The sequence below is a fragment of the Procambarus clarkii genome, chromosome 40, assembly GCF_040958095.1.
Source record: "Procambarus clarkii isolate CNS0578487 chromosome 40, FALCON_Pclarkii_2.0, whole genome shotgun sequence".
NCBI lineage: Eukaryota > Metazoa > Arthropoda > Malacostraca > Decapoda > Cambaridae > Procambarus > Procambarus clarkii.
The window spans coordinates 13139602-13162101 of record NC_091189.1 but is presented as its reverse complement, the minus strand read 5'-3'; the positions used below and the strand labels follow the sequence as shown (position 1 = coordinate 13162101).

Genomic DNA, 22500 nt, shown 5'->3' with positions numbered 1-22500 from the left:
GGCCGCGGGGACGTTAAGCCCCGAAATCATCATAAGGTAATCTGTCTCTCCCGCTTCCACCTGTGTCCTCTGTTCCTATCTTTTGTCAATTTAATTTCTCCGTCATTGTCTACCCCTGTCGCTTCCCCTACGTTTCTGTTTCATGATAATTTGCTTTTAAACACACAGGTTTATAAACCCATGGAACCTCCTACTCGCCAAAGTCGTAAATAGCCAAACATTGCTGCCATTCTAAATCCAGCTTGATAAAATCATCAGGACACATGAGATTTTTGACAAGCCGCCAGCTTCTTGTCCTCATCGAGGCCTCATAGATATATAGCTTCTTATCCTCATAGATAAGTAGTGGCCCCAAGGTAAATTATATCCTGACTAGTTTTGCTCCAACTTGAACTCCTTCAAGTCTCTCACTCTAAGCGAGTCCCATCAGCTTTGGGACAAATCTTGTCGGATACATGTACTTTTTACATTGAATTTATATGATTTTTTTTCCAAGTGTGAGCTGCATGGCGGTGAGTGAGTGCCGTGGGTGCCTGTGGTAGGGGTGGCACTATAACATCCGGGGAAGAGCGTGCCACACTGCCTGGACGGGGGACTTACGTTGTCAAGACCAATGTCTTGACGCCTTCATCGCCGGCAACCCGAGTCCTCTCAGTAACACCTACTCCACCTCACCCGCCTCTCCTCTCCTCTCCTCCACCACCCACCCACCCACCTAGCCTCACTCTCACCCTCCAGTCCTGACCCCTCTCCTCCTGCCAGAATCCAGCTGCCACTGTTATTAGGCGGATGGTGATGTTCCACCCATACTATCCCCTGACCCATCCTTACTATCCCCTGACCCATCCTTACTATCCCCTGACCTATCCATACTGCTCCCTGACCCAGCTGACACCACCTTCACAACGGCCAGCCCACTGGAGTGGAGGCGGCTGTCACCTCAACCCCCGCTATGTCCTCGTAACATCGTTTGGGCCCAAAGGTCACCATTCAAAGTAAATAGTTAAGTAATGAGCACAACTGAGCAGGGTATTTTCCACGGGGGGGGGGGGGAGGAGTGAATGACGTGGTAAGGGTGTGCACCGGGGTGAGCCTTGGGACGGAGTCAGGAGAGGGTGGGGGGGGACATGTAAGGGAAGGATTACGGAAGAAGATCCTGAGGTCGTGACTGGAGTCCCGTCTGCGCCACCCACAGGACTCTGGTACTCTCTGGACCACCACAAACCTCTCACTCCCGCCCGTACACCAAGGCCACAGATGACAGACGCCCATGTGCCCTAAGGACAACTGACGCAGTCATCGTCGCTTAGGAAGCAAGTAAAACCGAGTTAGAAAGAGAAGCTATGGCTAACTCTATTCACTTTCTAAAGCAGATGTGACCCAAAAAAAGAGGAGCCAGAGTCATTTTGATCAAATAACAGGCAGTTAAATGGCGGGGCCGGGAGCTGCAGGTCATCTGCAGCAAGCGACCTGCAGGCAAGATCCTGCAGGTGGAACACAAACGCACATGCGGGGAATAAATGAACACAGCCCCTTCTGTGAACACTTGACGCTAATGGCAAGTATTTTGTTTGTTTCTTTTGTTGTACACACAGGTGGGTAGAGGAAGAGATGACTTGTGACTTCTGTTAGCAGGTCGAGGAGAGCTTTCCCTCCCATAGCTCAAGGTAAGTCTATAACTACTAGTTCTCTCGCCCATCACCTGTAAACGGGGGGGGGGGGGGGAGGTCAAGTTTGAGAAGGTTCAGCGGTCAAATTCACCAAGCAGTTACGCAAGTGCTTACCAAACTTTTCCTTCTCATCGCCTTCTTGACAGTTACGTGGCAATTCAACAAACTGTTATAAACTCCGATCTTGCTAAGAACGCTCCTTCACCCCGCGACACCTCCGGAATACTCCTCGCTTTACGTAAACAGTACCATTATGTTTTGTACGTTACGTTATAGTCACGTTTTCTCGACTACATAACCCGGAAACATCCGTGTCGGTGAGTCTCTGATGTCAGCTTTATATGCTGTTATTGTGTGTGTGTAACTGGTAATAAATACGTACTTTATGAAGACAAATAAATATTATCACAGCAAGATATTATGGCAATAATTATTAAGTAAACAAACACTGGTGAACATTAAAGGTCAGAGAAGCTAATATGGTTGTCTTCGTTATCTTGAGATCTTGAGGTTATCTTGAGATGATTTCGGGGCTTTAGTGTCCCCGCGACCCGGTCCTCGACCAGGCCTCCACCCCCAGGAAGCAGCCTTGACAGCTGACTAACACCCAGGTACCTATTTTACTGCTAGGTAACAGGGGCATAGGGTGAAAGAAACTCTGCCCATTGTTTCACCCAGGTACCTATTTTACTGCTAGGCAACAGGGGCATAGGGTGAAAGAAACTCTGCCCATTATTTCTCGCCGACGCCCGGAATTGAACCCGTGACCACAGGATCACAAGTCCAGCGCGCTGTCCGCTCGGCCGACCGGCTCCCAACGTAAGTTTTCGTGGGTCAGTATAACACCTATAAATCCCCGGCCGGCTCTTACCATATTACAACCTCTAAATAACCCTTTATTAAACCACCCACACTTCCATCTGTATTTGTTTGGGGCTGAGCCTAAGGCCTATCACCTGCACAACAGTCAGCAGCTCCCTCACCATCCAGCAACTGTACCATACTCCTCAAGATAATTTAGGGCTAAAATAAACAACTTATATACCGGGAAACCCGAGAAGCCACGTTAAACCTCTCGGCGAATGTGTCAAGTCATTTTGTTGACATTCATCAGCTGATAAATAACGCATGTTACTGGTTAATTGGTCAGCTGAGCTGGCAACGTGATTGGCTGAACGATATGATGGACCAATGTTGCCTTCACTCTGATTGGTCACTGCTGCTGCGACGAACTCAACACTCCTCTTGTTACATTACATTACCCACACCTGCTGCACAACACATCATCCTCCCACACCTGCTGCACAACACATCATCCTCTCCAGGGGCCAGATTCACGAAAGCACTTACGCAAGTACTTACGAACGTGTACATCTTTCCGCAATCTTTGACGGCTTTGGTTACATTTCTTAAGCAGTTTACAAACAAAAACTTCCCAATTAACTGTTGTTATTGTTATAAACATCCTCCTGGTGCTTCAGAGCTCATTAACTGTTTAATAATTGGAAACAAAGCCGCCAAAGATTAAGAAAAGATGGACAGGTTCGTAAGTGGTTTCGTGAATCTGGCCGCAGGACTCTCACACGCTGTCATCCTTCCCAGGACTCTCACACGCTCAGTCATCCTCCCCAGGACTCTCACACGGTCATTCATCCTCCCCAGGACTCTCACACGCTCAGTCATCCTTCCCAGGACTCTCACACGCTCAGTCATCCTCCCCAGGACTCTCACACGCTCAGTCATCCTTCCCAGGACTCTCACACGCTCAGTCATCCTTCCCAGGACTCTCACACGCTCAGTCATCCTTCCCAGGACTCTCACACGCTCAGTCATCCTCCCCAGGACTCTCACACGCTCAGTCATCCTTCCCAGGACTCTCACACGCTCAGTCATCCTCCCCAGGACTCTCACACGCTCAGTCATCCTCCCCAGGACTCTCACACGCTCAGTCATCCTTCCCAGGACTCTCACACGCTCAGTCATCCTCCCCAGGACTCTCACACGCTCAGTCATCCTCCCAGGACTGTAAAGTGTAAAGTGTGTGGACAAAGACAGGGACACACAATCGAACACTATATCTTGGATTGTAATAAAATTGAGCTATTTAGATATAAATCTAAACTTACGTTGGCAACCTATCACCCATATGGCAACCTATCTTATTGTTAAGGATAAAATACCTGAATTCATAATATAGAATAATATTTTTTCCTAACTGTTTGAGTTAGGAAAACACTGTTTGTCAAATACAGATACTGTTCTTAAAAGATTCCCCCATTTTGCACTCGGAAGATAACGTCAGATTTTAAGGGTTGACAGATGTTAATTTTAAGTTAATCTTCTTGTTTGATAAGCTGTTCACTTGAGACAGTTAAGCAAGTCCCAGCTGTGTCTGGGTACAAGTGACAGGATGAACAACCCAGCGGGTTTTCTTCCTATTGGGGAGTGTTGTACATACTCCTATGGCGGTGTGTCCACTCACAGGATGAGTGGCGCTGCCCAATAAACTCTCCCCTCGGGGCAAAATTACAAAAAAAATTAAAACCTACCATTAATGTATAATGACTTAATGTAAATAAACAGCTCTTGAAATAGAACATTCTCTGTAACTAGCCGACATTATTATTATAAGGTGTGAAGGATAGATGAAACTGTTTATATAATAATCTCCGTTGAGGTCTGATAAAGACCTTTTGTGCCCTCTGTAATGCTTTGTCCGCTACCGCTCACAGGATTCAGTATGGGGCACAATAATCTAGCAGCCTCCGGCGGCAACAATAAAAAAAATCTATTCATGCTCGCTAGCAATATCAGAGCTCCACTCTCCGGCACACACACTACTCCCTTACACGTATTTTGGGAGCGGAAAAGGAGGTGTAAATGAGGGGACAGTTGTGAGGGGAGGGGGAAAGGGGGGGGGGGTGTTGAGGGAGAGTGAGCAGTGTTGGGTTACCCCGGGGAGCAGGTCTGGCCACGCTGACCCCTCTTCCACACGTCTACTATATTCACTCTTGTCTTGCTTCGCCTTCCCCTCTTCACTTCAATCTTTCATTCCTGTTGCTACATTTCCCTCTCCTCCTCTTCCGCTACTTTCATCACCTCCTCCTCCTCCTCCTTCCTCATGCCTTACAAAACAAACAAGGGACTTGCCCTAGTTTGTTTACCTTGTGTCCCATGGTACTGTAGCGGAGCTTTGAGTGTGTCAGGTCGTGACACACTTGACGGATGACACCCACATGGCACCTCCCTCCCCTCTCCCCCACCCCCCCCCCCCACCCTCAGCTACTGTCAGTGGTGCCGCTCTCGGGGCTGTAACAGCTGTTGGTGTTGGCTCACGTGGCACCGTCAGAAGGGCACCCCTCGGCTGGCACTGTTTGCCTTGATGAGCACTTTGTCCTTACACTGACAATGCTGTGGAGCGCTGGCTGCCATTCCTCACTCGATCATCTCATTCCTCATCTCAGACAATGGTATGCCACACCCCTAAGGCGTCAGAGCGAGGGGACGAGGACGGGAGGTATACTCTTGGCTAGACCAGTGTGTATACCAACTACCGCTATACTTGTCTTATACAGGGCTGGGCCTTGGTCACGGGTACTTGCCTAGTTGTGCTTGCAGGGGTTGAGCTCCGGCTCTTTGGTCCCGCGCGTGCTTGCGTGTACTTACCTAGTTGTACCTGACTAGTTGAGCGTGTGCGTCCTTGTGTGTAAGCACGTGGGCGTGCGTACGCGTACTTGGGCGTGCGTGTACGTGTATGTCCGTAAGTTAGCAAAAGGATTGTGGAGGTGTAAATTTGATTAGGTGTGAGTGCGAGGGCCAGATACGCCATACAAATGACTAACAGAGGATTAAATCTGCCACTGAGGAGGCGTGCCATGTGGCACTCGAGAGATCTATGTGACACCTATTGTTGGGGGGGGAGGAGGGAGGGGGGGGGGATGACGGGACACAAGGACCGGCAGTGTGGAGCCAAGTGTGGCCGTCTGGCACCAGAGGTCAGTATAACACCCGACACTCTACACCACCACAAGGGTCACGGCGCCCGGAAAGGATGTTGGGCGTCACGGTCAATATCTTACTGCTGGACCATACCCACATACGCACGCACACACGCACGCACGCACATGTACACACGCACACACATTGTTTAACACGGGTGGTACACGCACAACGGGACAGTGGTGGAAGCTGAGTACCAAAATGAGCCACAGGGACGTTAGACAGAATTTTTTCAGTGTCAGAGTGGTTAATAAATGGTATGCACTAAAAAGTGATGTGGTGGAGGCTGACTCCATACACAGTTTCAAGTGTAGATATGATAGAGCCCAGTAGGCTCAGGAACCTGTACACCAGTTGATTGATAGTTGAGAGGCGGGACCAAAGAGCCAGAGCTCAACCCCCGCAATCACAACCTAGGTTAGTACGTACACACACACACACACACACACACACACACACACACACACACACACACACACACACACACACACACACACACACACACAATTTTGAATTGACAATTTAACACACACAATTTTGAATTGACAATTTAAAGGCCTAACAAACCTTTTAGAATTCTATGATAAAGTAACAAGGATAAGGCAGGACAGAGAAGGCTGGGCAGACTGCATATTTCTTGACTGCCAAAAGGCCTTTGATACGGTACCGCACATGAGACTGCTATACAAACTTGAGAGGCAGGCAGGAGTAAGCGGAAAGGCCCTAGTATGGGTGAAGAACTACCTAACAGGAAGGAGCCAGAGGGTAATGGTAAGGGGCGAAAAGTCGGGCTGGCGAACAGTAACAAGTGGAGTACCTCAAGGATCGGTGCTGGGACCAATCCTCTTTCTAATTTACGTAAATGATATGTTTACAGGAGTGGAATCATACATGTCAATGTTTGCAGATGACGCAAAATTAATGAGAAGAGTTGTGACAGACGAGGATTGTAGGATCCTCCAAGAGGACTTAAACAGGCTGCAGAGATGGTCAGGGAAATGGCTACTGGAGTTTAACACCAGTAAATGTAAAGTTATGGAAATGGGATCAGGTGACAGGAGACCAAAGGGACAGTACACAATGAAGGGGAACAGCCTACCTGTAACGTTTCGAGAAAGAGACCTGGGAGTGGATGTGACACCTAATCTAACTCCTGAGGCACATATAAATAGGATAACGACAGCAGCGTACTCTACACTGGCGAAAATTAGAACTTCATTCAGAAACCTAAATGAGGAAGCTTTTAGGGCGCTTTACACTGCCTACGTGAGACCCGTCTTAGAGTATGCCGCGCCATCATGGAGCCCCCACCTGAAGAAACACATAAAGAAACTGGAGAAGGTTCAGAGGTTTGCGACGAGGCTTGTCCCAGAGCTACGAGGGATGGGATATGAAGAGCGGCTGAAGGAACTGAACCTTACGACACTAGAGAAAAGAAGGGAGAGAGGAGATATGATAGGGACATATAAAATACTCAGGGGAATTGACAAAGTGGAAATAGATGAAATGTTCACACGTAATAATAACAGAACGAGGGGACATGGGTGGAAACTGGAAACTCAGATGAGTCACAGAGATGTTAGGAAGTTTTCTTTTAGCGTGAGAGTAGTAGAAAAATGGAATGCACTTGGGGAACAGGTTGTGGAAGCAAATACTATTCATACTTTTAAAACTAGGTATGATAGGGAAATGGGACAGGAGTCATTGCTGTAAACAACCGATAGCTAGAAAGGCGGGATCCAAGAGTCAATGCTCGATCCTGCAAGCACATATAGGTGAGTACATATAGGTGAGTACACACACACACACAGTTGTGTGTTGTTAATTTATTTTGAAATGTGGATTGATCTAGTACAAATTAGATTAGTTCTTATAATTTCTTTCATTACCTTTTCAGACAACTCGGGGGTGACCTAATGTGGAGTGGTGCTGAGGCTCCAAAGACTCCTCGGCCACTTGGCGCCCTCGTGGCTGAGTGGACAGCGCTCGGGGGTCGCAGTCCTAAGGGCCAGAGTTCGATTCCCGAACGAGGCAGAAATAAATGGGCAAAGTTTCTTTCACCCTGATGCGCGTGTTCACCTAGCAGTACCTGGGAGTTAGACAGCTGGTAAGGTCTGCTTCCTGAGGATGCGTGTGCGTGCGCGCGCGTGTTAGTGAGAAATATATGAAGCAGACATAATAGAGGAAACATAGATTGGTTAGAAAGGCGGAGTCCAAGAGCCAATAGCTCGATTATGCAGACACAAATAGTAATGTATGTGTGTGTGTGTGTGTGTGTGTGTGTGTGTGTGTGTGTGTGTGTGTGTGTGTGTGTGTGTGTGTGTGTGTGTGTGTGTGTGTGTGTGTGTGTGTGCGTGCGTGCACGCGCGCCTGCTTTACACTCACATCCAAGTTGATTTACAATTGAGAGGCGGGCCAAAGCTCAACCCGCAAGCACAATTAGGCGAGTATAAAAAAAACTGCCTTTAGGAACTGGTGTAAGGAATCATTTAGAACCTTGTACATCAGACCAATCCTGGAGTATGCAGCTCCAGCGAGGCTAGTACCCGAGCTGATGGATATGAGCTACGAGGAGAAACTACAGAGACACGGAGACATGATCACCACATACAAGACTCTCAGAGGAATTGATAGGGTAGATAAAGACGATTTATTGTACACAGGTGTTGCCCACACAAGAGGACAGGTGTAAATTGAGTACCCAAATGAACCACAGAGACATTAGAAAGAACTTTTTCAGTGTCAGAGTAGTTAACAAATGAAATGCATTAAGCAGTGATGTAATTGAGGAAGACTCCATACACGGTTTCAAATGTAAATATGATAAGAGCCCAGTAGGCTCAGGAACCTGTACACCATTATTTTTATTTTTTTACAATGGAGAGGCAGGACCAGAGGGCCGAAGCTGAACCCCCCCCCCCCCACACACACACACACAGTGGTGACCAGTGGAAGTTAGTAGAGGCTAGTGGCGGCTACTATGGGCAGTTGTGGCTAGTAGAACCCAGTGGTGGATAGTACAGGCTAGTGGAGCTAGCCTCCACTACCTACTACCCCTAGAATTCAACAAACGGGCAAACCAAATCCACAGAGAGTGTTATTGTCTGTTGGAACTACACCTAAGAGGAGGAGGAGCCCAAGAGTTGAAGCTCACAGCCGGCCAACACAAGTAGTTAAGCAGACACCGAGCCTTGTGGACAATGTAGGGAGGCAAGCACCACGCCCAGCACCTGGAGCCTCGTGCTCGCCCACTCGCAAGCACCAGGCCAGGTACAACACTCTTCACAGTGTAAATACATCAATATATCCCGCACACAAAAAGTGACGTTAGAGAAACAAGTTATACCGCACGTGTTACGGCACGTGTTACTGCACGTGTTACCGCACGTGTTACGGTACGTGTTGCTCAGATCGAAACTAACAACCAGGTGCATCATAACATTCTTTCAATCTTATTAAAAAATTATTAAAGGTAGTGAGATATGAGGGCGATGATGGGACAGGTGTTACCACAGAGGAGGAGAGGGGGGGGGGAGGGTGTTCCTGGTGGCACTACCCGGGGGGGGGCATCCACCATACTCGAGAGTGCGTCTCACATACGTTACAAATGTATCCTGAAGATTTCCTTATCTATGTTCCTATGTTGCCACCTTGTATAACCATAACACTAAGCCAGGGTAAGTTTGGGGGTCGTGTCCACCTCCTGATGTCTTCCTCACACACTCTGGCAAACATCTCCCTCTCGCCTTATACTGCTGGTGTGGGTGTCTCCTTGTCCTGCCACTCTCTTCACAACTGTGTACTTTTCACGTTAAAGTTGCCTGTAGTCTCCAGCATGTACTCACCTTGTGCTTGTAGGTAACGTCAAACATCTGCTCTTAACCACCGCCTTTCGACCATCAATAGTTGTGTGTGTGTGTGTGTGTGTGTGTGTGTGTGTGTGTGTGTGTGTGTGTGTGTGTGTGTGTGTGTGTGTGTGTGTGTGTGTACTCACCTAGTTGTGTTTGCGGGGGTTGAGCTCTGGCTCTTTGGTCCCGCCTCTCAACCTCCCGCACACAAAAAGTGACGTTAGAGAAACAAGTTATACCGCACGTGTTACGGCACGTGTTGCTCAGATCGAAACTAACAACCAGGTGCATCATAACATTCTTTCAATCTTATCTTTGTGTGTGTGTGTGTGTGTGTGTGTGTGTGTGTGTACTCACCTAATTGTACTCACCTAATTGTGCTTGCGGGGGTTGAGCTCTGGCTCTTTGGTCCCGCCTCTCAACCGTCAATCAACTGGTGTACAGATTCCTGAGACTATTGGGCTCTATCATATCTACATTTGAAACTGTGTATGGAGTCAGCCTCCACCACATCACTTCCTAATGCATTCCATTTACTAACTACTCTGACACTGAAAAAGTTCTTTCTAACGTCTCTGTGGCTCATTTGGATACTCAGCTTCCACCTGTGTCCCCTTGTTCGCGTCCCACCAGTGTTGAATAGTTCATCCTTGTTTACCCGGTCGATTCCCCTGAGGATTTTGTAGGTTGTGATCATGTCCCCCCTTACTCTTCTGTCTTCCAGTGTCGTAAGGTGCATTTCCCACAGCCTTTCCTCATAACTCATGCCTCTTAGTTCTGGGACTAAGTTCTGTGTGTGTGTGTGTGTGGGTTCTGTGTGTGTGTGTGTGTGTGTGTGTGTGTGTGTGTGTGTGTGTGTGTGTGTGTGTGTGTGTGTGTGTGTGTGTTTACTCACCTAGTTGTGCTTGCGGGGATTGAGCTCTGGCTCTTTGCTCCCGCCTCCCAATTGTCAATCAACTGATGTATAGGTTCCTGAGCCTATTGGGTTCTATCATATTTACACTTGAAACTGTGTATTGAGTCAGCCTCCACCACATCACTGCCTAATGCATTCCATTTGTCAACTACTCTAACACTAAAATTCTTTCCAATGTCTTCATGGCTCATTTGGGCACTCAATTTCCACCTGTGTTCCCTAGTGCGTGTGCCCCTTGTGTTAAATAGTCTGTCTTTATCTACCCTATCAATTCCTTTGAGAATCTTGTATGTGGTGATCATGTCCCCCTAACTCTCCTGTCTTGGAGTATGCAGTTCTTGGAACTGCATACTCCAGGACTGGTCTGACATATGTGGTATACAAAGTTCTGAAAGATTCCTTACACAAGTTTCTAAAAGCCGTTCTTATGTTAGCCAACCTGGCATATGGCGCTGATGTTATTCTTTTGATATGACCTTCAGGGGACAGGTCTGGCGTGATTTCAACCTTCAGGTTCAAATTTCTGATTCTATCTCTGATTCTTGAAGAATTTCATCTCCCAAATGATACATTGTAACTGGCCTCCTGCTCCCTATACCTATCTTCATTACATTACATTTGCTTGGATTAAACTCTAACAACCATTTGTTCGACCATTCCTTCACTTTTTCAGGTCTTCTTGAAGCCTCAAGCTGTCCTCCTCTGTCTTAATCCTTCTCATAATTTTGGCACCGTCAGCAAAGATTGAGATGAATGAGTCTATACCCTCTGGTTTACGTATATCAAAAACAGGATAAGTCCAAGTACAGAACCCTGTGGGACTCCACTGGTGACTTCACGCCAATCTGAGGTGTCACCCCTCACTGTAACTCTCTGCTTCCTGTTGCTTAGGTACTTATCCACTGGAGCACCTTACCAGTATCTCCTGCCTGTTTACCCAGCTTATGCATCGGTCTTTTGTGGGGTACTGTGTCAAAAGCTTTCCAACAGTCCAAGAAAATGCAGTCCGCCCATCCTTCTCCTTCTTGCTTAATCTTTGTCACCTGATCGTAGAATTCTATTAAGCCTGTAAGGCAAGATTTACCCTCCCTGAACCCATGTTGATGGGTAGTCACGAAGTCTCTTCTCTCCAGATGTGTTACTAGGTTTTTTCTCACAATCTTCTCCATCACCTTGCATGGTATACAAGTTAAGGACACTGGCCTGTAGTTCAGTGCCTCTTGTCTGTCACCCTTTTTGTATATTGGGAGCCGTCTTACATATTTCTGGTAGGTCTCCCGTCTCCAGTGACCTAATATACCCAATGGAGAGTGGCAGGCAAAATGCTTCTGTGCTTGTGCATGGGTACTTGTGCGTGCGTGCTTTTGCGTGCTTGTACGTGTGCGTGCTTATGCGCATGCGTGAAGGGGAAGGAGGGAGGGGGTGACATGGGCAGGAGTGTCATGCCAGCCCCCCTGCCGCTCCAGCATGCTGTGTACCTTACATACGGGATGAGGCAGCCTGTGTCGATCTCCTCCTCCAACCCCGAGCCTTTATGCATTTAATGCTGGCAATTCAGCCCTGTAAGTTATATGTGTTGACCATCAGTGTTACCGCTCCACACCTGCCTCCCTACACTCTCACCGCTCCACACCTGCCTCCCTACACTCTCACCACACCTGCTTCCATACACTCTCACCATACCTGCCTCCCTACACTCTCACCACACCTGCCTCCCTACACTCTCACCACACCTGCCTCCCTACACTCTCACCACACCTGCCTCCCTACACTCTCACCACACCTGCCTCCCTACACCTTCCTCCCTATACTCTCACCACACCTGCCTCCCTACACTCTCACCACACCTGCCTCCCTACACTCTCACCACACCTGCCTCCCTACACACTCACCACACCTGCCTCCCTACACACTCACCACACCTGCCTCCCTACACACTCACCACACCTGCCTCCCTACACACTCACCACACCTGCCTCCCTACACTCTCCCTACACTCTCACCACCCTCCACACCTGCCTCCCTACACTCTCACCACCCTCCACACCTGCCTCCCTACACTCTCACCACCACAACACACCTCCCTCCCTACACTCTCACCACCACTACACACCTCCCTCCCTACACACTCACCACCACCACCACCTGCGTCCCCTCACAGCGCCACCACCACCACCACCCTGATGCATCACCACAATCACCTACACATCCCCCCCCCAAGCCTGGTACACCTTGACGACTGCTAACCTCCGCCTCCTCATCCCGTATTGATACACAGACCCTCCCAGATGCCTCCCTGGCTCAACTAACCGCTGGCAAAAATGGGTTATCAATGCGCCCGGCATCGCGCCCGGCTCTGAATTTAACACGAACAAAAATATCCCACTCCGTACTAACGCGCCCGAAAAGTGGCGAGTTATACACACCAGATACATTTTTACATTATGTTTGTATCAAGCCAATCAACATTGCGGACACGGGTGGGGTGGGGGGGGGGGGGTGGGGGCTCACCAGTCTTGTCTTGGGTGAACAGTTGACTGTAAATATTGAGTGCTGTAAACACCGTCCAGTGTAAACACTATCCGAGGAAAATTGGTGTAAACATTAATGAAAACACTGATAAACACTGCAAGATATTAATTATATTATATTATAATATATATATATTATATATATATATATATATATATATATATATATATATATATATATATATATATATATATATATATATATATATATACACACACACACACACACACCTTGAAGTTACCTTGAGGTGCTTCCGGGGCTTAGCGTCCCCGCGGCCCGGTCGTCGACCAGGCCTCCTGGTTGCTGAACTGACCTACCAGGCTGTTGGACGCGGCTGCTCGCAGCCTGACGTATGAGTCACAGCCTGCTGGATCAGGTATCCTTTGGAGGTGCTTATCCAGTTCTCTCTTGAACACTGTGAGGGGTCGGCCAGTTATGCCCCTTATGTGTAGTGGAAGCGTGTTGAACAGTCTCGGGCCTCTGATGTTGATAGAGTTCTCTCTCAGAGTACCTGTTGCACCTCTGTTTTTCAACTGGAGTATTCTGCACATCCTGCCATGTCTTCTGGTCTCATGTGATGTTATTTGTGTGTGCAGGTTTGGGACCAGCCCCTCAATTATTTTCCACGTATAGATTATTATGTATCTCTCCCACCTGCGCTCAAGGGAATACAGATTTAGGCTCTTTAGTCGGTCCCAGTAATTTAGATGTTTTACTGAGTGGATTCTAGCAGTAAAGAATCTCTGCACGCTCTCCAGGTCAGCAATTTCTCCAGCTTTGAAACGTGCTGTCATTGTGCTGCAGTACTCCACTCTAGAGAGCACAAGCGTTTTGAAAAGTATCATCATCGGTATAGCATCTCTAGTGTGAAAAGTTCTTGTTATCCAACCTGTCATTTTTCTTGCAGTTGTGACGGCAACTTTATTGTGTTCTTTAAAGGTAAGGTCTTCCGACATGAGTACACCCAAATCTTTTACATTGCCTTTTCGTTCTATGTTATGATTTGACTGAGTTTTGTACGTGGTTTCCGTTTTTATATTTTCATTTTTTCCGTAGCGCATGAGCTGGAACTTATCTTCGTTAAACACCATATTATTTTCTGTGTTCTGTGTTTTCTGTGTTCATTGGGTTCTGTTAGTCAGGAAATTGTAGATCCATCTGCCAGTAGGCTCAGGAATCAGTTGACTGACAGTTGAGAGGTGGGATCAAAGAGCCAAAGCTCAACCCCCGCAAGCACAAAAAGATGAATAAAAATAGGTGAGTACTCTCTCTCTCTCTCTCTCTCTCTCCACCACACCACACACACCCACCACACCACACACACCCACCACACCACACACACACACACACACACACACACACACACACACACACACACACACACACACACACACACACGTCACCACACCACACACAAACACCCCCCACCACACCACACACACACACCCGTCACCACACCACACACAAACACCCGCCACCACACCACACACAAACACCCCCCACCACACCACACACAACACCCCCCACCACACCACACACAAACACCCGCCACCACACCACACACAAACACCCGCCACCACACCACACACAAACACCCGTCACCACACCACACACAAACACCCGTCACCACACCACACACAAACACCCGTCACCACACCACACACAAACACCCGCCACCACACCACACACAAACACCCGCCACCACACCACACACAAACACCCGCCACCACACCACACACAAACCCTTCCCACCACACCACACACACAAACCCTTCCCACCACACCACACACACAAACCTTCCCCACCACACAAACACCCCCCACCACACCCCACACACAAACACCCCCCCACCACACCACCCCCTCCATAAACCCAGCAACAATATTGACTATATAACCCCCCCCCCTGAACAGCTCTGTATACAACAATTACCACCATGGAAATCAGAAAGCCAATATATAAACCATCAAAAAACGAGGCTTCAGAACCATCAAATTTAAATTCACTACCGTACATAAAATTTTATAAGTATCACCCACTTACCAACAACTTATATCACTTAAACGATTTTGTAGAATTCTTTGAAAAATCGTATTACACCACACTTAACTGCCATGCCATATTTACAAAATGCAGCAATCGATAAAGACGTATGGCATTTAGGTGTTGGCGAGGCAATAGAGGCAATAGAGGCAGGGGGGGGGGGGGGAGGGGCCGTGGTGGTGGTGCCAGAGGTACACGCTATGAGAAGGGCGTCTGTGCCTTGGTCCACTCAACGATCTTCCTTTTACTAATTCAAGCGCCACAATGCAGTCTTCATCTGAATGTCTTGTGCTCGATTTATGGAAACTCCTTGTGTAGGATAACTGGGGGGGGGGGGAGGGAGGGAAGGGGAGATTGGGAGGGAGAGAGAGAGACTGAGTGTGTACTCACCTACCTCTCCCCCCCTCTCCCTCTCTCTCTCTCTCTCTCTCTCTCTCTCTCTCTCTCTCTCTCTCTCTCTCTCTCTCTCTCTCTCTCTCTCTCTCTCTCTCTCTCTCTCTCTCTCTCTCCCTCCCTCCCTCTCCCTCTCTCTGTACTCACCTATTTGTGTCTGCAGGATCGAGCATTGACTCTTGGATCCCGCCTTTCCAGCCATCGCTTGTTTCCAGCAATGACTACGGTCCTATTTCCCTATCATACCTAGTTTTAAAATTATGAATATGCGTGCGTGTGAGTGAGTGCGTGTGCGTGTGTGTGTGTGTGTAGTCACCTAACTGTGCTTGCGGGGTTGATCTCTGGCTCTTTGGTTCCGCCTCTCAACCGTCAATCAACAGGTGTACAGGTTCCTGAGCCTACTGGGCTCTATCATATCTACACTTGAAACTGTGTATGGAGTCAGCCTCCACCACATCACTTCCTAATGCATTCCATTTGTCAACCATTCTGACAGTAAAAAAAGTTCTTTCTAATATCTCTGTGGCTCACTTGGGCACTCAGTTTCCACCCGTGTCCCCTGGTGCGTGTGCCCCTTGTGTTAAATAGCCTGTCTTTATCTACCCTATCAATTCCCTTGAGAATCTTGAATGTGGTGATCATGTCTTCCCCTAAGTCTTCTGTCTTCCAGCGAAGTGAGGTTTAATTCCCGTAGTCTCTCCTCGTAGCTCATACCTCTCAGCTCGGGTACTAGTTTGGTGGCAAACCTTTGAACCTTTTCCAGTTTAGTCTTATCCTTGACTAGATATGGAGTATGCTGGGGCTGCATACTCCAGGATTGGACTGACATATGTGGTATACAAAGTTCTGAATGATTTCTTACGCAAGTTTCTGAATGCCGTTCTTATGTTGGCCAGCCTGGCATATGCCGCTGATGTTATCCTCTTGATATGGGCTGCAGGGGACAGGTCTCAAGTGATGTCAACCCCCAAGTCTTTTTCTCTCTCTGACTCTTGAAGAATTTCATCTCCCAGATGATACCTAGTATCTGGCCTCCTGCTCCCTACACCTATCTTCATTACATTGCATTTGCTTGGATTAAACTCTAACAACCATTTGTTCGACCATTCCTTCAGCTTGTCTAGGTCTTTTTAAAGCCTCAAACAGTCCTCCTCTGTCTTAATCCTTCTCATAGTTTTGGCATCGTCAGCAAACATTGAGAGAAATAAATCTATACCCTCCGGGAGATCATTTACATATATCAGAAACAAGATAGGACCGAGTACAGAGCCCTGTGGGACTCCACTGGTGACTTCACGCCAATCTGAGGTCTCACCCCTCACCGTAACTCTCTGCTTCCTATTGCTTAGGTACTCCCTTATCCACGGGAGCACCTTACCAGCTACACCTGCCTGTCTCTCCAGCCTATGTACCAGCTTCTTATGCAGTATACAATGCTCCACTGCTGTATGAGTTAATTGCCATTAGAGGAGGTTGTCACACAGGCAGAACTAATGCCAATGTTTATGCTGATAACAGTCCTACTCTCACCAACCAAAGACGCCATGGAAAGCTTTATACAAATGTGTGAAATATATAATGCTGAACACAGCCTCACATTTATTCCTGGTAAATGTAATATCTAACTTGACTCCTTTTATCCAGATCTTCAACTAAATAAACTACTAGTCACATTTATCCTCAGAAGAGCCGCTTGTTAAATTTTTCAGATGTCATCAGAAACTCTTAAAGTCAGAACAAGTGTTATTATGAGTGAATTTGGTGATGTTGACCAGATCGCTCACTAGAAAGTGAAGGGACGACGACATTTTTCAGTTTAGTCTTATCCTTGACTAGATGTGGACTCCATGCTGGGATTCATTCTCAAGTCGATGATCGACTTGAGAATGGTCCAGGACGGACCGAAACGTCGTCGTCCCTTCACTTTCTAGTGTGTGGTCTGGTCACAACCCGTTCTCGCAAATTCGTAAAGTCAATATTGACTTATTAACTACGTGCATAGGTGATATACTAAACATAATAGATACCCCTAAAAAGATTCATAGAAAACACCGACCTTACCTAACCTTGTTAGTATCTTAAGAGAAGCATCTTATTGCTTCGTAATTACAATTATTACTTAACCTATACCTATTATAGGTTAGGTAATAATTGTAATTACGAAGCAATAAGATGCTTATCTTAACATACTAAGTAGGTTAGGTAAGGTCGGTGTTTTCTATGAATCTTTTTAAGGGTATCTATTATGTTAAGTATGTCACCTATGCACATATTTAATAAGTCAATATTGACTTATTAAATTTGCGAGAACGGGTTGCTGGTCAACATACTTGAGCCACGTTATTGTGACTCACCGCCTGAATTTGGTCATCTTGATACCTGGTTGAAGGTCAAGTTTTGTAAGAATGTCTCAGCTTGTGTTGTGTCAACTCTGGAGTCTGTGAAATGCTCACCTCCGGAAGCTAAATTATGAACTTGGAAAGTATTCGAGATGTGTCTTAAAAGTCCCTCCTCTATCTTGAGGTTATCTTGAGATAATTTCGGGGCTTAGTGTCCCCGAGAACTTCGACCAGGTCTCCACCTCCAGGAAGCAGCCCGTAGCAGCTGTCTAACTCCCAGCTACCTATTTTACTGCTAGGTAACAGGGACATCAGGATGAAAGGAACATTTTGACCATTTGTCTCCGCCTCCACCTGGGATCGAACCCGGAACCTCAGGACTACGAATGCGAAGCGCTGTCCACTCAGCTGTCAGGCGCCCTGACATTGTCATCTAACTCATTGCTATCTCCTTCCTGACTGATGTCCATACTTTTACTGGAAGAAATAATCGGAGTGGGGTTCACTATCCGTCACAGGATAGTCATGGGGTACATAATAAATGAATAAACTGATTTTACGTTAGGTTGATTACGGGCTATTCATGCCCGAACTACCTCTTGAGCAGATTAATCTTCATTAATTAATCAATCAGTTGAGTTCAAGAGTCAGACCCGGAGCTCGGGTTCCAAGGTGGCGCTGTGGAGAGCCAAACTGAAGGGCAAGGTGTGCTACAGCCGAGACGACGAATGACACAAGGGCGAGGCGGAGGAGACTATGAGACGCAAGAGCCGCTTGCAGAAGGTGTGAGGGGCAGAGCGAGGGGTGAAGTGAGGGGCAGAGCGAGGGGTGAAGGAAGGGACAGGAAGGAGGTAGGTAACTTGACCCCCTGGGCCTGTGGTCGGGTAATGGGCGAACATTTATCTTCCCACCTCCGACGCCCGCCACAGCTACAACATATTTTCTTGACTAATCCATAACGTGACCCAGATGCTCCGACAGTCGCCACCAACACTGCACCAACACTGCCACCATATCCCAACACTGCTTCCACATCCGCCCCCACCTACCCCAACACCTCCCTCCACCACTCTCCCTCATCATACCACCACCACTTCCTTCATCATTCCCTGACTCCTTAATGATCTTTCAACATCAATCACCTTGCAGCAAAGATAAATTTTCGGCGAGGCCCAAGGACTATTAATTATAATCTCTCTGCTTCTCCTAATACTAAACTCCAGGTACTTAGGGATGGTGGAAACGAGGAACTAAACTAAACACAGGGTACAGGACACAATGGGACTTACAGATAGTAGGAAAGCAACATGTAAAAGATCTGGGAATTATGACGTGTAACGACCTGACCTTTAGTGAACATAACCGAGCAAATATAGCGGCGGACAGGAAAATGATAGGATGGATTGTGAGAACATTCAAATCTAAAACTCCCACAGCAATGCTATACTAATTAAATAACTTGTGCTGTCGCGTCTTGAGTACTGCTCAGTACTCACTTCCCCTTTCAGAACAGAAGAGATCTCTGAATTAGAGGGAATACACAGGACATATACGGCACGCATAGACACGATAAAACATCAAAATTATTGGGACCGTCTCAAAGCTCTCAAAAATGTACTCCTTGGAAACGAGACGAAAACGTATCAAATAATATATACATGGAAGATGCTGGAGGGCCAGATCCAAAATTTGCACAATAGAATAACAACATACTGCAACGAAAGATACGTAAGGAAATGGAAAATAGAACCAGTGATGAGTTGAGGTGTCATAGGTACAATCAGAGAAGACTGAATATCAGAGGTTCATCACCCTCCCAGTAATCATTAGGAATATTGCCGGAACAAAAGGTGGACTTCAAGAAACATTTACATAAGTTCCTGTAAGAAGTGCCGGACAAATCGGGCTGTAGTGGATATGTGGGCCTGCGGGCCGCTCCTAGCAACAACCTGTTAGACCAAGTTATCGTAAGTCGAGGGCCGGGTTCGGGGAGTTGAAGAACTCCCGAAACTCTCTCCAAGTATGCTCCAGGTATACTATCACTGCTGTTCCTGGGGTACCTGTCACCCCAACTGTTTGGATTTATGCCTGGGCTCAGTACACAACACTGTTTTGCTGAGTACTTCGCACATATTGAAGCTTCCCCCCAAACAGTCTTCATCGACCTAGCAGCAGCTTTTGATACAGCAAACAGAGGAATCATACTGGAACAGCTTGCCGAGCTGGGAATACAAGGAAAATTACTGAAATGGATAAAGGGCTATTTGTCTAATCGAACAGCATATGTTTTGTTTAATGGTGTTAAAAGCACAGAGAGCAAACACTTTGAACTGGGAACTCCACAAGGAGGGGTCCTCAGTCCCTTATTGTTCAACGTTCTGATGCATAAACTTATTAAAGATCTTCCAACTAATAATGAAGACACTGTCATTTGTTATGCTGATGATATATGTTTACAGGCTGCCACCGAGCCTAGAATGCAAGTTCTGCTCGACGCTTTTGCTACTAGAGCTGAGGAATGTGGCCTCCTTATCTCTGTACAGAAAACTCGTGCCCTCATTCCATGTGGTATTCCACCACCCAATTATCATATAGATGGGCGAGCACTTGAGAACTGCGAGTCTTACAGATACCTTGGTGTCCCCATTAACGACCCTGGGTACCTTTCTTCTCTCAAGAGGAGACTTTGGGAGAGATTAAAGCCCTTGCGGGTCCTTGTTGGTGTCAATCATGGGCTTAACGTGAGACTTGCTAGAATGTTTTATGTATCATTTATACGCTCTGTGATTGACTACAATGCTCTACATCTCACACTGTATACTGACAAAGAGCTGAAATCTCTTGAAACCTTGCAAAATGAAGCTATGCGTCTCATCCTTGGGGCTCCAAAGTCCACGAGAATAGTTAACATGAGAGCAGAGTTAAAATTACCTACCATAAGTGAGAGAATCTTGTCTATTAGCACAGTTTTATACCTTGCCACTGAATTTTTAAAAGACAAAGGCAGTGGACTTATATACTGTGACTCGCAGAGTGCACTCCTGGCATTGAACGCACATAGTAGTGACACCCAGAAAATAGTCAGTGATATTCGAATGAATGTTTTAGCTGCCAAAGAAAACAGATTTGAGATTAAATTCCTATGGATACCATCACATGTTGGCATCTCAAGGCATGACACTGTTGATATGCTTGCTAAGTCAGCTTGCAGAAAACCAGTGGTAGAAATTGATATGGGTGTTTCATTAGCAGTGACAAAGAGAATACTTAAACAAATATCTAATGAAAATCTCACCGACCTAACAAATTCTCAAAGACCTGAAAGTTGTAGCATTAAATATTATGATAGATATCGTGAGGAGACATTCACATATGGGACTAATAGAACAAGAACCCGGCAATGTGATGTTATAGTGGCCAGAATACGCCTGGGATATAGACGTATCTGGCAGCTTTCTCAAAACCCAAATGTCGAGTACACAATGTGTCAACTTTGTGAAAGAGAAAACATGCACTCTCTTGAACATTATATTGTAGAATGTCCCATACTGACTGACTTTCGCCCTCCTGGGCTAAGGTATGCTGAACTCTGTAGTTACTATATGAGTACTGGAACACTTGATGATATATTGGACTTGTATCCAAAATTGACCATGTAATGTATCAATCATACAATGTATGTATGTGTTTAACTATATAACCTGAGCTTGTAAAAGCACCTTCATCACCTTCAGTGATTAAGTGCTTAATTGCACACTAGTTTCTTTATCAGCTACCTCACCCTGTCAGGGTAAATGAGACAAATGTATGTGAATGCATGTATGTGTGTATATATGTATGTGTATGTGTGTGTGTGTATGTATATGTATGGGTATAAAGCAAATATGGAAGCTGATCAGAATTACATTTCACCTTTGTGAATGTACATTAATGACACTATGTAAAAGACACATCTAATACTTTATGTAGGGCGTACGTAAATCTGTGTATCTTTGTATTTACGTATGTAGGTTAGCTTAGCATTTTAAAAGCACCGAATCACCTTCTGTGGTTGAGTGTTCAATAAACCCTTGAACTGTATGTTTAACACTTCTCTAACCCTGTCCATGGAGGACAGAAGAAAATGTATATATGCTGGTTAGCATTGTAAATGTGTGGCCACGTCTGTGGTAGAAAATAATAAAAAAAAAAAAAAAAAAAAAAAAAACTGCTGTTCCTAATACAACAATACAGTCCATCCTCCTGTCTTGGTCAAACTTTCAGTAACGATGAGGACAATAGTATATATACAGACGCACAATGAAATCACAAAGTGGAAATCTGATCTATTAAGTGCGCAAACCGGAAAACTATTTTTTTTACCTGTGTTGCTTTGACAAACTGAACTAACCTAACCTTCTTAGGCCTAATTCATGATATCTGAGGCCTAATATAGTACATGTGTGTGCTATACTAGGCCTAGGAATATTTAAGTGATATTAAATATTAAATTAATATTTAATTCAAATATTTAAGCTTCATTTATTTTAAAAGAATTCCTTACAAGTCAGAATACTACTATCTAAAAGCTATCTAAAGTACTATCTAAGAGAGCGAGAGAGACACACACACACACACACACACACACACACACACACACACACACACACACACACACACACACACACACACACACACACACACACACGGAGCCGGTGGCCGAGCGGACAGCACGCTGTACACGTGATCCTGTGGTCGCGGGTTCGATCCCGGGCGCGGG

General features: G+C 46.4%; 1 protein-coding gene across 2 annotated transcripts in view; it reads right to left on the bottom strand.

Moving 5' to 3' along the window:
- sowah (sosondowah) overlaps positions 1-22500 on the bottom strand; it is a 430739-nt gene that overhangs the window by 231344 nt on the left and 176895 nt on the right. The gene's annotated exons all lie outside the window — the stretch shown is intronic.